A 12208-nucleotide genomic window follows, 5' to 3' on the forward strand; every position below is an offset into this window, starting at 1 on the left:
CAAAGTATCAAACTTGAACAAACCTTCAATTTTTTTTTAAAAAAAATTATTATTATTATTTTTTTGGATTGATTTTTCCAAATAAGCTTACATGATCTGAGTTTATCCAGTAACCAAAATGTAGTTGAGAGGTCACTATAGAAACATAAGAACTAGTCCAATTCTATGAATCATGACTATTTTAGAGTTATCAACCATCAAAAGTAGGCATAGTGTATAGAGATCCTAAAACAAGGCCAATACTTAAACTCTTATAGTAAAAACATTGCTCACTTCATGCTATCATAGATAGAAAAAGATAGATCACTAAACATAAGTAACACATGAACCACATAAAATCTAGAATAACTAGTATTTTGCATTAAGGAACAAACAAACATAATATGATATAGGATGCAACTAGTAAAAATTTTATTATGCAAAAAGAAATAAGCAAAAGCTGAACTAAACTAAATGCATTCTAATGCATCCCCGCAGACTTAAACTTTTCATCGTCTCGATGAAAACTAGAAATGTAATGTGAAGGAAATTTATGAAGTTTAGAGAAGTTACCAAGTGATGAGATTCAAATGGTTGACATTCATGTGCTTCAAGATACTCCTCTATCCGATGCTCACATTCCTCCACAATTCTGAAATCTATAAAAAGAATGATAGACAAGAAAAATTAAGTAGAGGGTATGAATTATTAAAAAGAAATGAAACTAGAAAGAACTAAAGACATGAATGAAAACAAAGAAAATGAACTTGGGTTGCCTGCCAAGAAGCGCTTGTTTAAGAGCATTAGCTCGACCACCTCATTAGATTTATCGAAATCTCGCTCTTGGAGGGGTAAGATATTTTAGAACCCTCTTACCAAGGGCTCTTATTATAGAGAGAGCTTTCAATGTTGAAGTTAAGAAGTGAAGTATCGCTCTCTCCATCTTCGTCTTCTTTGAAGTTCTTTCAGGTGGTCGAAGACGGTTCAATCTGAGCTTCCAACTATAGGCCTCTTGAAAACCTACACACCCAAAAGAAAGGCAAACCTCCCACAAGCATGTAATATAAGAAGGAACTAGAGTCGTATTAGTATGAACTGAATATGTATCAAAAATTGAATCACATCCAACAAAATCAATTATAGGTACCTCTATAAAATCTTCCAAAAAATCACTAGAAATACTAACCTTGCATTGCTGAGAGATACCTGAAAGTTCTAAACATGTGGATGTGACTTCTAAATCTTGTATTGGCTCTAGCTCTGGCTCAGGTGGTGGTGTTTCAATAGATGGTGATTCTTGGGACTCACCCATATCTGCATGAGTCCCTACACGTTGGTTCACAATAGGTTCAACCCTTGCAATTCTTACCTCTAAGGGTTGTGTGGACGAAGGAGGTGATCCTTGAAATGCTGCTTCCACAACGCAGCTCCCTACACAGTCTTCCAAATCATCATCATCATCATCACAAGCGTCGAAAAATAAACCAACGCCTATATCTTCAACAGGAGAATCATCTGTAGGAGGATCATTAACTTTATTTGCAGTTTTAAGTTGATCTACCACATCACATTCATCATCTGAAAATTTAATTTGCTCATAACACCTTGTAAACCCAGAAGGTAGATCTGAAAACTTGTTGTCCGCTGCATTATCATCACAATCCTCATCTAAAGAGTCCTCATTTTCATATACATCCAGAAATCTACACTCAACCATATTGGTGTCACAGAATCTGCCAAAGTCTTCATTTTCATTGACCCTCACTAGCCTTTGTGGAAAAGGAACTTTTAGTGAAGGTCTTGGGAAAGGTACTTCCTTCTTTCCATACTCCCTTTGAGCTTGTGGAGGAGGTCCAGCTTGCTTATCTAGTGTTGGTGTCATCAACCGTTGAGAAAAAGGTACTTGTGGCCTTTGGGAACTTCTTGGAGTAATGAAACTGAGTTCTTGAGGTCTTCTATTGTTCTTCTCCTCAATCCTAAACAAGTTTGTCTTCAGAAGTTCTTTATGATTCTTGCCACTTCTCAACTTAATATCATTATCAGTTACACTAGATCTTGTCTGTGTAGGAGGAAGGTCTTCCTTGAACCATTTTGAAACTATGCTATTAATCTTTTCCCCCAAATGTTTGAACTCCTCATTCTGTGACTTCTGAATTTTGACATTCTTGGGTGGTTGAACTGTATTTTGTTTGACAGGCTCTCTTGTGTATATGGCTTGTACTTCTTGAATTTCTGAGGGAGATTCCATCCAGCTTTTGCTCGACCATCCATGGAGGTTCAATGCCACTTGATCAATTAATGTATAAGCTTCTTCTATACCCTTGTCCATAAAAGACCCTCCAGCTGATGAATCTAACAAACACTTATCTGAAAAAGAAATTCCCCTATAGAATATGTGTAGAATCAGCCATTTCTCTAAACCATGATGAGGGCACTATCTTTGTAGACTCTTGAATTTGTCCCATGTTTCAAATATTGATTCTCCATGTGGCTGAGCAAAATTCGTGATGCAACTCCTCATGTAGATTGTTCTGCTTGGAGGGAAAAAGTGATTCAGAAATTGCTGCTTCAATTGTTCCCAACTTGTGACGCTTTGAGGACGGAAAGAATATAACCAAGTCTTTGCTTTGTCCTTGATACTAAAAGGAAACGCCATCAACCGGACTGCATCTACTGATACTCCTTCACAATTCACCAAATCACAAAGCTCTAGAAATGTCGCCAGATGCAGATAAGGACTTTCTGATACTTCTCCCCTGAATTTGTGACCTTGTATCATGGAAATTAACTCTGGGTCTAGTTGAAAATTTTCTGCTTCAATAAGAGGATGCACAATGGGAGACATGGAAATTAACTCTGGGTCTAGTTGAAAATTTTCTGCTTCAATAAGAGGTTGCACAATGGGAGACATAAATCTTGTAGAAATAGGTGTCGAGAAATCTCTTAAGGCCCTGCTCGACATGTTAGTGCTCATCGAAATAAAATGAGTAAAAATAAAAATGAAGAATTAAATATAAGAAATGAAATGCTATATGAAAAACAAGAAACAAAATGCAGAATTTAAATTGCTAGAAAAAAATGTAGATTTTTTTTTTGATTATGTATATGGAAAGCAAATTACAATTTAAAATGGAAAAACAAAAACTATTCACAAGTCTAGGTTAGCTAAATTACTAATCTACTAATGTTAATGCGAACAGTCCCCGTCAACGGTGCCAAAAACTTGTTACGCAACCGCAAGTGTACGATTTCGCGTCAATAATAAAAATATCGAATCCACAGAGACTATTGATTAAGCACTAGAGATATCGCAAAGTAAGTTATCTAGACAAATCTAAGATTGGTGAGAAAGGAGAGTAAGAGAAAGAGAAGAGGAAAGCGAGAAGAGAGAGAAGAGAGAGAATCAATCTTGGAGGGAATGAGCTTTGGGATATGGATTCTAGGATTTCGATTTTATTATAATACTAGGAGATACTACATAGATTGTTTAGTTTCTATCCTCTATGTCAATGCTCTTGCAGGAAGTTAGATTGGCCAGTATCCCTAAGTATCACGTAGAGACAATCCTTGTGAAATCCTATAACGGTTAACCCCCCTGTCACGAGGGCGCCTCGGTAGATCACTGGGATACATATCTAGTAAAGAACAATAAGGATAAGGGTAGAGGTTTGGTGCGGTTATCTACTTCCTTATGGAGGAATTGCCTCTCCTTTCAAGAGAACGCCCTAGACGTTCGTGAATGGGTTACCCTTGTCACTAGGGCCCTTTGGGTATATGATCTGGAGCACTCTCTTTACGAGAGCAGCAGTTCCTAAGGGATTGTCTCTCCTTTTGAGGGAACGTCTTAGACGTCCGGAAAGGGTTACCCCTGTCACTAGGGTACCTTGCTCAATACACTCTAAGGTATCCCCTTTGCGGGATCAACAATCCTCCACATCAATCAATTAAAGAATAGAAATATAAACATCTCACACAAGCATGAACAAGAAATTAACAAGTCATCGTATAGAAACAAAGTGAATCTACATAGTTCCACATCTCCATCGCATTACAAATTCTCCCTAATCCTAGAAGAGGACGTCTACTTCATTGTGGGGGAAGAACAACCCCAGAACATAAAGAAAAACATACTTACAACCCTAGGTGTGAGAAGAAAGGGAAGAAGAGATGCTTGCCGATGATTCCGATGTCTTGGGGATGCCTCCTTCCTCCGGAGATGGACGGATCGTGAAGGGACGGCGGTGTATGAAGCTCTACGGCTTTCCCCGAGGGGAGGGACGAAGTCCCGAACCAAAGATCCACCCAAGAATAGGTTTCTTGACCCTTTTATAAGCTAGGGTATGGGCGCTGCATGACCCGTGGCATGGCCGTGCAAGGTTGGCACGACCACGCCCATCCTCTCTTCTGGCGAAGCTGTGCGGCCGTGCCAATTAGCACGACCGTGTGGTCTTTGGCTTCTGCTCTCTGAGGCACGGCCGTGCAAGGATGCACGGTTGGGCATTCCTTTGTCTCGGCCTGGGGTGTCACGACCGTGCAATGATGCATGACCGTGTGTTGCTTTGCCTCTGCCATGGTCGCACGACCGTGCAATGGTGCACGGCCATGCACTGCTTCGCCTCTGCCATGGCCGCACGACCGTGCAAGGGTGCACGGCCGTGCACTGCTCCCTTCTGGTTGGTCACACGCCCGTGTGTTGCACGGTCGTGTTCTTTGGCTTGTTTTGGTGCACGGCCGGGTCTTAGCCCCCGAGCAGGTCAACCCCTTTGCTAGAGACCAACCCGGGAGTTCTATGACCCCCTCTATTCATCCTGCCGCTACCTCCCTCTCAGCTTCTCACCCCAGGAAGTAGCCCAAGCGGAGTAAATACGATTTCTCAATTCCTGGAGCTTGCCCTCTGTAGCTGGATTGGATTTAGCGGAGGTTGGTGATACCTCTCCTATCCGCGGCCAAGTTCAACTGCATGGGGCCTTAGCCATCTCCTAGTAGTCGGCTATTGAGCAATTCTGGGGAGGCTCCCCGTTGGAAGGGGTAGACCTGGCTTCTCAGCATATAATATCGGTGAGTCTTCTTTTTCTTGGTCTGGCTATCTGAAATTAATTCCGACCCTCCTTTTTATGCCATGCAGGTCTGCTCCATGGGCTTGAGCTTGACCCAAGTTGCCGCAGATCTGCTGCGGGAGAACGAGTCGCTGAAGGCTCGTATTCGAGAATTGGAACTGCCACTAACTCCTCGCAATCCACTCGACCCTCCGGCTTCTAACAACCCTCTGCATTCCTATCTTCATGCGGCCAGGGAGTCTGCTCAGTCCGCCAGGGATCTAGCTCAGGCTTTATCAGAAAAGATAAAGAAACTGAAAGCGGCTCTAAAGACCAGTGAATCCAAACTAAAGTCTGAGGGGGAACGTCATCGCCAAATTCGAGACAAGCTAAACGAGAAGGACGCCCAGCTAACCACTCTTTCTAAGGACTTACAGACACTCTGAGAATCCTATGAGGCTCTGCAAAAGACCTGGAAACTACTCAAGCAGACCTGGCTACGAGTTCCAACCGAGAAAAGGCTCTCAAGGATCAGAGGGACATTGACAAAGCTACCATCAAGTCCTTGAAAATGGATCTTCTAAAGGCCCAGGAGGCTGCTTCCCAGTGTAAACAAGAGATGGCCCTGGTGCAGATGGATGTCGACAAAGTAAAGGGGGAGCTGACTGCTTACCGAGCGGGAGAGACTGACCGCTTGGAGGCATACAGGCTCGCCTATGTCAAATCCCCTCTTTTTGGAAAGAAAGTGGGTGCCCTGATTGATATGATGCTATGTTATGGCAGCATGGGTGCTGTTCGTCAACTGTTTGAATAAGGGTTCCTGCGTTCTGCTCCCCTGGATAACTTTTTAGACCAAGAGCACCTTGTGGAGGAGTTGTCTACTGAAGCTTTCCCCTCCTTCAAAGACGATACCTTTGAATTTTCTCTTGTACTTTTACCTTGAATTGTGTTGGGATGCTAAAGCCTCCTTTTGAACGTACTTTTATTAATGCATGTTCTACACTTGTTCCTACCTTGGTGTATTTAGAAACTTTATCTTCCGCCTGAGGCTTTGCCGTAATCCTGCTAATATTTCGATCCACGTTACAAACCTGGCCTTTTACCCATGTGCTCAAGGCTTTGCTGTAACATCGTTAATAACCCAACCCATAATATAACAGACCTGGATTTCTTCCACATTTGTATCTGCCTTTTCTTGGTCTGTTCTTCAGTGTTGTTCTGCTCTTCGATTCTGCTTGTTGATGTCCCGACCTGTACTACGAACCTGTCCTTCTAACTGTGTCCGCCTTTTCTCGGTCTGTTCTTTAGCCTGACCATGAAAAGGTGAAAGCGCACATATGCAGATTTTCGAAAGACTCGACTACAGCTGCGTTCCTTCCCCAGGTCAGCATCCCTCATGATTACCCTCGTACATTGCACCATTTACTTTTTCTGGCACCTAACTCTAGCTTCATTTTCCGTGATGATCCCATGGCTCCTTTTACTCAGATAACTTGAACCGCCTTTATTATGAGTCGTTGGATGGTGGTTGTGACCATAATACCCTCATGAGCATCGGCTATAAATATACCTCCCACTCTATCCCTTGGAACTTTTTTGCCTGCCTCTCCCTTCTGTTCTCACTCTCTACTCCATCCTGTCTTTCACTTCTTCTTGCCCTCTGCCTCATGCTTAAATCCTTCCTATGGCTTTTCCTACCATTGTTTACCTCCCGGGAGTCTCTTCTTTCACCGGCGTGGATCTAGATGATCTTCGTTTCAACTATGAGATCTCAGAAGACATGCCCACACTACAACAAAAACCCTCATAGACATCGGTTTTCCACCGCTGTCTATTACATTTTCGACCGATGTCTATGAAGGTGATGTAAAAGGTCTGTCATTTTAGACATCGGGTTAAAATCGGTGTAGTATCACTTAACGACACCGGTTTTCGAATCGATTATTAACCGGTGTAGTATCACTTAACGACACTATTTCATCAATGGTGTAAAACCGATATAATATTATATGTTAATAACACCAGTTTTGGCAGCGGTATACGACCGATGTAATATTAGTTAATGACACCGGTTTTGCAGCGGTGGAAAACCGATGTAATATCAATATTGTTTAACAACACAAATTCAATTTCCGAAACAATGAAAAACTAATAAAATGCACCAATATTATTCATACAATAGTATCCATAAAATACACAAATATTCATAAATTACACATATTCTTCTTCCAACAGTATCCATAAAATACACAAATATTCACAAATTACATAAATATTCTTCTTACAACAGTATCCATAAATATTATCCAACTCCCGTTCAGCCTTATAATCTTCACTAGCTTTGTTTTCCTTGGGAAAAAACTTCAAGGTAGGATAACCACTAACTCCATACCTGAAATGCAGAAGGCACCCCGCTTAACAAACTAATTTTAGAATGACAAAGTTGAAAATTCTGGTCCTCCCACATAGGAAATGACTAAATAGTCTTTAGTATAGTGAATTTTTAGATGGAATCATTCATATCAAACCAAATTATTGCTAACACCCTATCATAGTAAGGATGATATACCAAAAAAAATGACTGAAGAGGACTTCATCATGATAATTTGAGAAATAATGATGATTAAGCACAAAATATAGTAGGTCATAATGCACATTTTTCATACAATTTTCATGTCAGATGAATGTTGGATAAGGTTGGAAGCATTTTAGAATTACACTTCTTCTCAAACATCAACGAATTCAAGTATTAAATTTGTAGAAAACTGTTGGTGCAATACTCCCTAGGTCAAGGTTGACCTGGTTGACTGAGCTTGAATTGGTTCAAGCTCAAGTCTTGATGTATGAGGTTCGATGTTTGACAATACATGTAGACAACACATGGAGATTGCAGGTGCGATTGTTCATGTGGGGAGATTGTGAAGGAAAGTCAAGTAGGTCAGGGTTGACTGGATACTTGACTGGAAAATCCTGGTGAGTGAAGCCAGGTAAAAGTCCTAACAGGGAGGTTAGGTAGACTAGAAAGTCCTAGTGAGTAGGCAGACTAGAAAGTCCTAGTGAGTGAAGCTAGGCAGAAGTGAAAGACCTAGTGAGTGAAGCTAGGCAGTATGGAAAATCCTAGTGAGTGAAACCAGGTGAAAGACCTAGTGAGTGAAGCTAGGTAGTATGGAAAGTCCTGGTGAGTGAAGCCAGGCAAATGGAAAGTCCTGGTGAGTGAAGCCAGGCACAAGAAATCCAGATGGATCAAGTTTGATCAGGCATCTGGTGTTGGGAAGCCCAAGTAGGTCAAAGGGATTGACCGGATACTTGGCACGGGAAATCCAGGTGGATCAAGGTTGATCGGACACCTGGTGGAGATAAGTCCAAGTGGGTCAAGGATGACCGGACACTTGGCACGAGGAGAAAAGTCCAAGTGGGTCAAAGGGATTGACCGGACACTTGGTGAGCGAGTTCTAGCATGTCAAGGGTGACCGGATGCTAGGCATGATGTACCAACAGGGCATAGGTGACCGGATGCTGGTTTAGGGGGCTTTGGACTTGATTTTGGGCAAAATCAAGAAGCTGGATCGATCAGCCGATCGATTGGCTCATCCCCAATCGATCGGCCGATCGATTGGCTAATGCCCAATCGATCGGCCGATCGATTGGATGAGTCCCCGCGACAAGCTTCCTCCCAATCGATCGGTGGATTGATTGGGAGAGGCTCGTAATCGCACAGAACAATGCTGGATCGATCAACCAATCGATCCAGAGCTCCCAATCGATAGGGCGATCAATTGGGAGGTGCGATTCTGCGCAATAAGCCCTGGATCGATCGGTGAATCGATCCAGGCGTTTCTCGAGAGCACAGAGGCGCTCTGGATCGATCGACCGATCGATCCAAAGCCTCCCTGATCGATTGGGAGCAATCCAATCGATCGGGATTCGACCGTTGACGTCGTATTTAGCTGGTGGCGTGCGATTTCCACAGAAAAACATGACCAAAACTCATGACTTCCATCTCTGATCCTCACAGCATCTCCACAGCATCTCTCTCAGGTTCATATCGCCAGTTCTTGAAGGTTGTTGGAGGCTTGTGCTGGTGCACGTCCAAGTCAAGAGGCGAGGAAGAAGTTCGGTTAGAGTTTCGTGTGCAAACTTGTAAGCTTTTGCTTGTATCTTGTTTTCCCTTTTCTTCTTCTTGTACTGAGAGCTTGTAAGGCTGCTCCGCCTTCGGTAGTTACCATAAAGGAGGGTATTTATTAGTGGAGGGTATGTGAGTGTGTGGATCCTTGGATTAGTCACCTCTTCTTGAGGTGGATACCAAGTAAATCCTTCATGTTAGCGTTGTATGTTTTGTTTCTTGTATTTCCGCTGCATATCATTGAAGAAACAATCAACGAAGAGCACGAGGAGCGCGCCGAGCTATTCCCCCCCCCCCCCCCCTCCCTCCCTCCCCTCTAGCTACATATTTAGTCCCAACAAAAACAAGAATTGTGAGTGAATCTGATCCTCCTCTCAATCAGATGTTGATTCTACATTTAAGGTATCAACTAACATCACAATACCACAATTCCCCAATTCTAAATCTAGTACATAGGTGATTAGAAATACAGAACTCTCAATTTGACAACTATTTATCAATATATAAGTTTCAAAATACATATAATTCAATAACTGATACCTACTTTCAACTTACTCTAAATTAACATCATATAATATTTCTCCAAAATCTAAATAGGTAGCAGAACTAATGAAGCATTCAAGGTACACAATTGACTGAATCCACATCAATGAATATATCAACTTTCAAACTCAATTTGTTAGCTAATAGCATAAATAACCAGATTCTAGATTGTGATCGTACATGAAACTTAACAGTGCACACCATATGAAAATTGCATATTCAAGACTTACTTTTATGCTAAATCCTTGTATTTATCAACACCCAAGTTAGCAATGACAACATCATCTTCCAATTCGTATGCATTGGCTAACTTCTCATATATCTGCACAAAAAAAAATCATGTTAGATCTAGTAATCTCATAATTAAAAACATGGCAAATATGACCTTAGGCTAATCTAGGTCTTAAGCCCTGTCTCAACAAAAATACTCACAGGAGCAAGATGCTTGCAGTGGCCACACTTGTTTGAAGATAAGAAACATAGTCGTCTACAGTGGATAAGGAAAAGTATCTAATGCTACAAATGGAGAGAAAAAATGGAACCTCAGCAAATACACTAACCATGGTGCATAGAATTCAACAAGAACATTTACATCAAGAACAATCTGATCAAATGTCTGGAGTCAATACTACTACATTAGAAGGGATAGTTGCTAGTTTCACATTTGTTCCTACAACAATAAGCCCACAAATAAAAGGTAAAAAATTAATTCAGGTGAAAGAATAATATTTGACCATATCTAAAATTGTCATTTCAAGAATTTTCAATAAATATAATTTGCAATGTACCCCCTTCAGTATTCACAAACTCAGTAAGTGCTTCTGCAGTAAAAGAGATGATGCTTCTTGGCCTGATTTAAAACGATGCTAACCTTCCCAATCAAAACAGATTTAGCCTTTTTAAAGCTCGATCCAAGCTTTTCATATTCAGGGGCAAGCTTCTTGCAGTGTCCACACCTGCGACAAAATGGTATTAGAAGGGCAAAAATTATGCAATTAAAATACACACACATGGAGATCCTTTGCTTTAAACTGGATACTTAATGGAGTCTACATTCATCTTCTATAGTCTTGGCAAACAATCAGTTATGAGAATCAATCATATATAGTGCATTTCAAGTGTATCTTCTAAAGAGAAATACAAGTCGCGGTTTCAATTTCCACACAAGAAGAAACAATGATGAAGAGCAAATAAGAATTTCAACATCAAAGGCACAATCAAAGAGAAGAGATTTAAGAGATTAAATCTGATATACCAGAGTGTCTCAGTCATTAATATTTTGATATAAAGGACATTTAGAAAAGAATAATATGCAAAAAAATGTTATCTTTCACCCAAGAGACAAAATTAATCAGGAAAAGCAACCAAGGGTATGCTTTTTATTATTTGTGTTGATCCACCCTAGTAATTGGGAAAAACACAGCTTGATTGATGATGTTTATGATGAGGATCCACCATCGTCTTAGACTATAAACCAAGAAGGTACCAACCATTGAGAGGATCATCTGTTGGTTAATAGTTTAAACATACAAGTAAAAAGGAATACCAAGTCCATGGTTTCAGTATTAGTTTGAGATGAGACATTGAAATGGGAATCAGAGCGCTTCACCATCTGGTCGATTGTTCAGATTCAGGTGAAAACAAAATAGCAATAAACAGTCCGGAATATTCTGGATATTGCATGTATCTAAAGTTTCAAAAAGTGTGATTATTGCATTGGAAAAAGAAAAGGTTCCCAAAAAAAGTCAGTGCAGAGAAGGCGATAAGCAATTTCAGATAATACTCTACCAACCCAATCCTGTGACAACTGACAAAGAATAAAAATAAAAAATAAAAAAAAATCAACAGGAAGCACAACTAAGAGATTATTGTACCTAATCTCTTCCCGTTAGAATATGAACAAGAATAACGAATTAGCTAATTTAATTCACCTCCACAAAAATATAATAAAATCAACAAGGAATCACAAAGCTCAAGAGATTCATCAGATATATCCACAAAATATAATATCAGCAAAGTAGATCAAAATGTGACTTTTGAACAAATATATGAAGGATTTGCCCCAACTTCAAAAAAAAAAAAAAAAAAAAAAAAAAAAAAAAAAAAGCTAAAACATGGCGATAAATCGAGAATACTGGGCTTATGCTTTATTTTTTTTTTGAAAAAAAAAGAGATATCATTGCCACAAACCCCTCTTTCTCTCGTGGCTTTTCTTCGTCAACCCGCTCGGGGATAGGAGGAGGCCGCCGTCGGAGTGGTACCCTTGATCGACGAGGACACGATTGGCGGCCGATGCAGTGGCGGTGCACAAAACCAGGTTGCCCATGCTGGAGATTTTCCTTATCATCTCCTCATCTCCTCCTCCTCCTCCTCACCATCAACACAATCAAAGGGTAGATTTTAGGGAAGAAAAGAGATTTCTAACCATCAACACAATCAAAGGGTAGATTTTTGGGAAGTAATCCCTTTTCTCTAAAAACAAAACATCGACAAAAAAATAAAAAATCAAAGCAAAAGCAACTCATTT

At 40.6% G+C, this 12208-nt stretch overlaps 1 non-coding gene and 1 pseudogene across 1 annotated transcript; one reads left to right on the forward strand and one right to left on the reverse strand.

The window, feature by feature from the left end:
• Window positions 1–2396: 2396 nt before the first annotated feature.
• LOC122003200 lies at window positions 2397–2502 on the forward strand. Its single transcript, XR_006117859.1, has one exon. It is a non-coding gene; the product is annotated as a small nucleolar RNA R71 (small nucleolar RNA).
• A 3817-nt stretch (window positions 2503–6319) lies between these two features.
• LOC121999273 lies at window positions 6320–12007 on the reverse strand (annotated as a pseudogene).
• Between the last annotated feature and the right edge of the window lie 201 nt (window positions 12008–12208).

This window comes from Zingiber officinale, chromosome 7A, assembly GCF_018446385.1.
Source record: "Zingiber officinale cultivar Zhangliang chromosome 7A, Zo_v1.1, whole genome shotgun sequence".
Classification (NCBI taxonomy): Eukaryota; Viridiplantae; Streptophyta; class Magnoliopsida; order Zingiberales; family Zingiberaceae; genus Zingiber; species Zingiber officinale.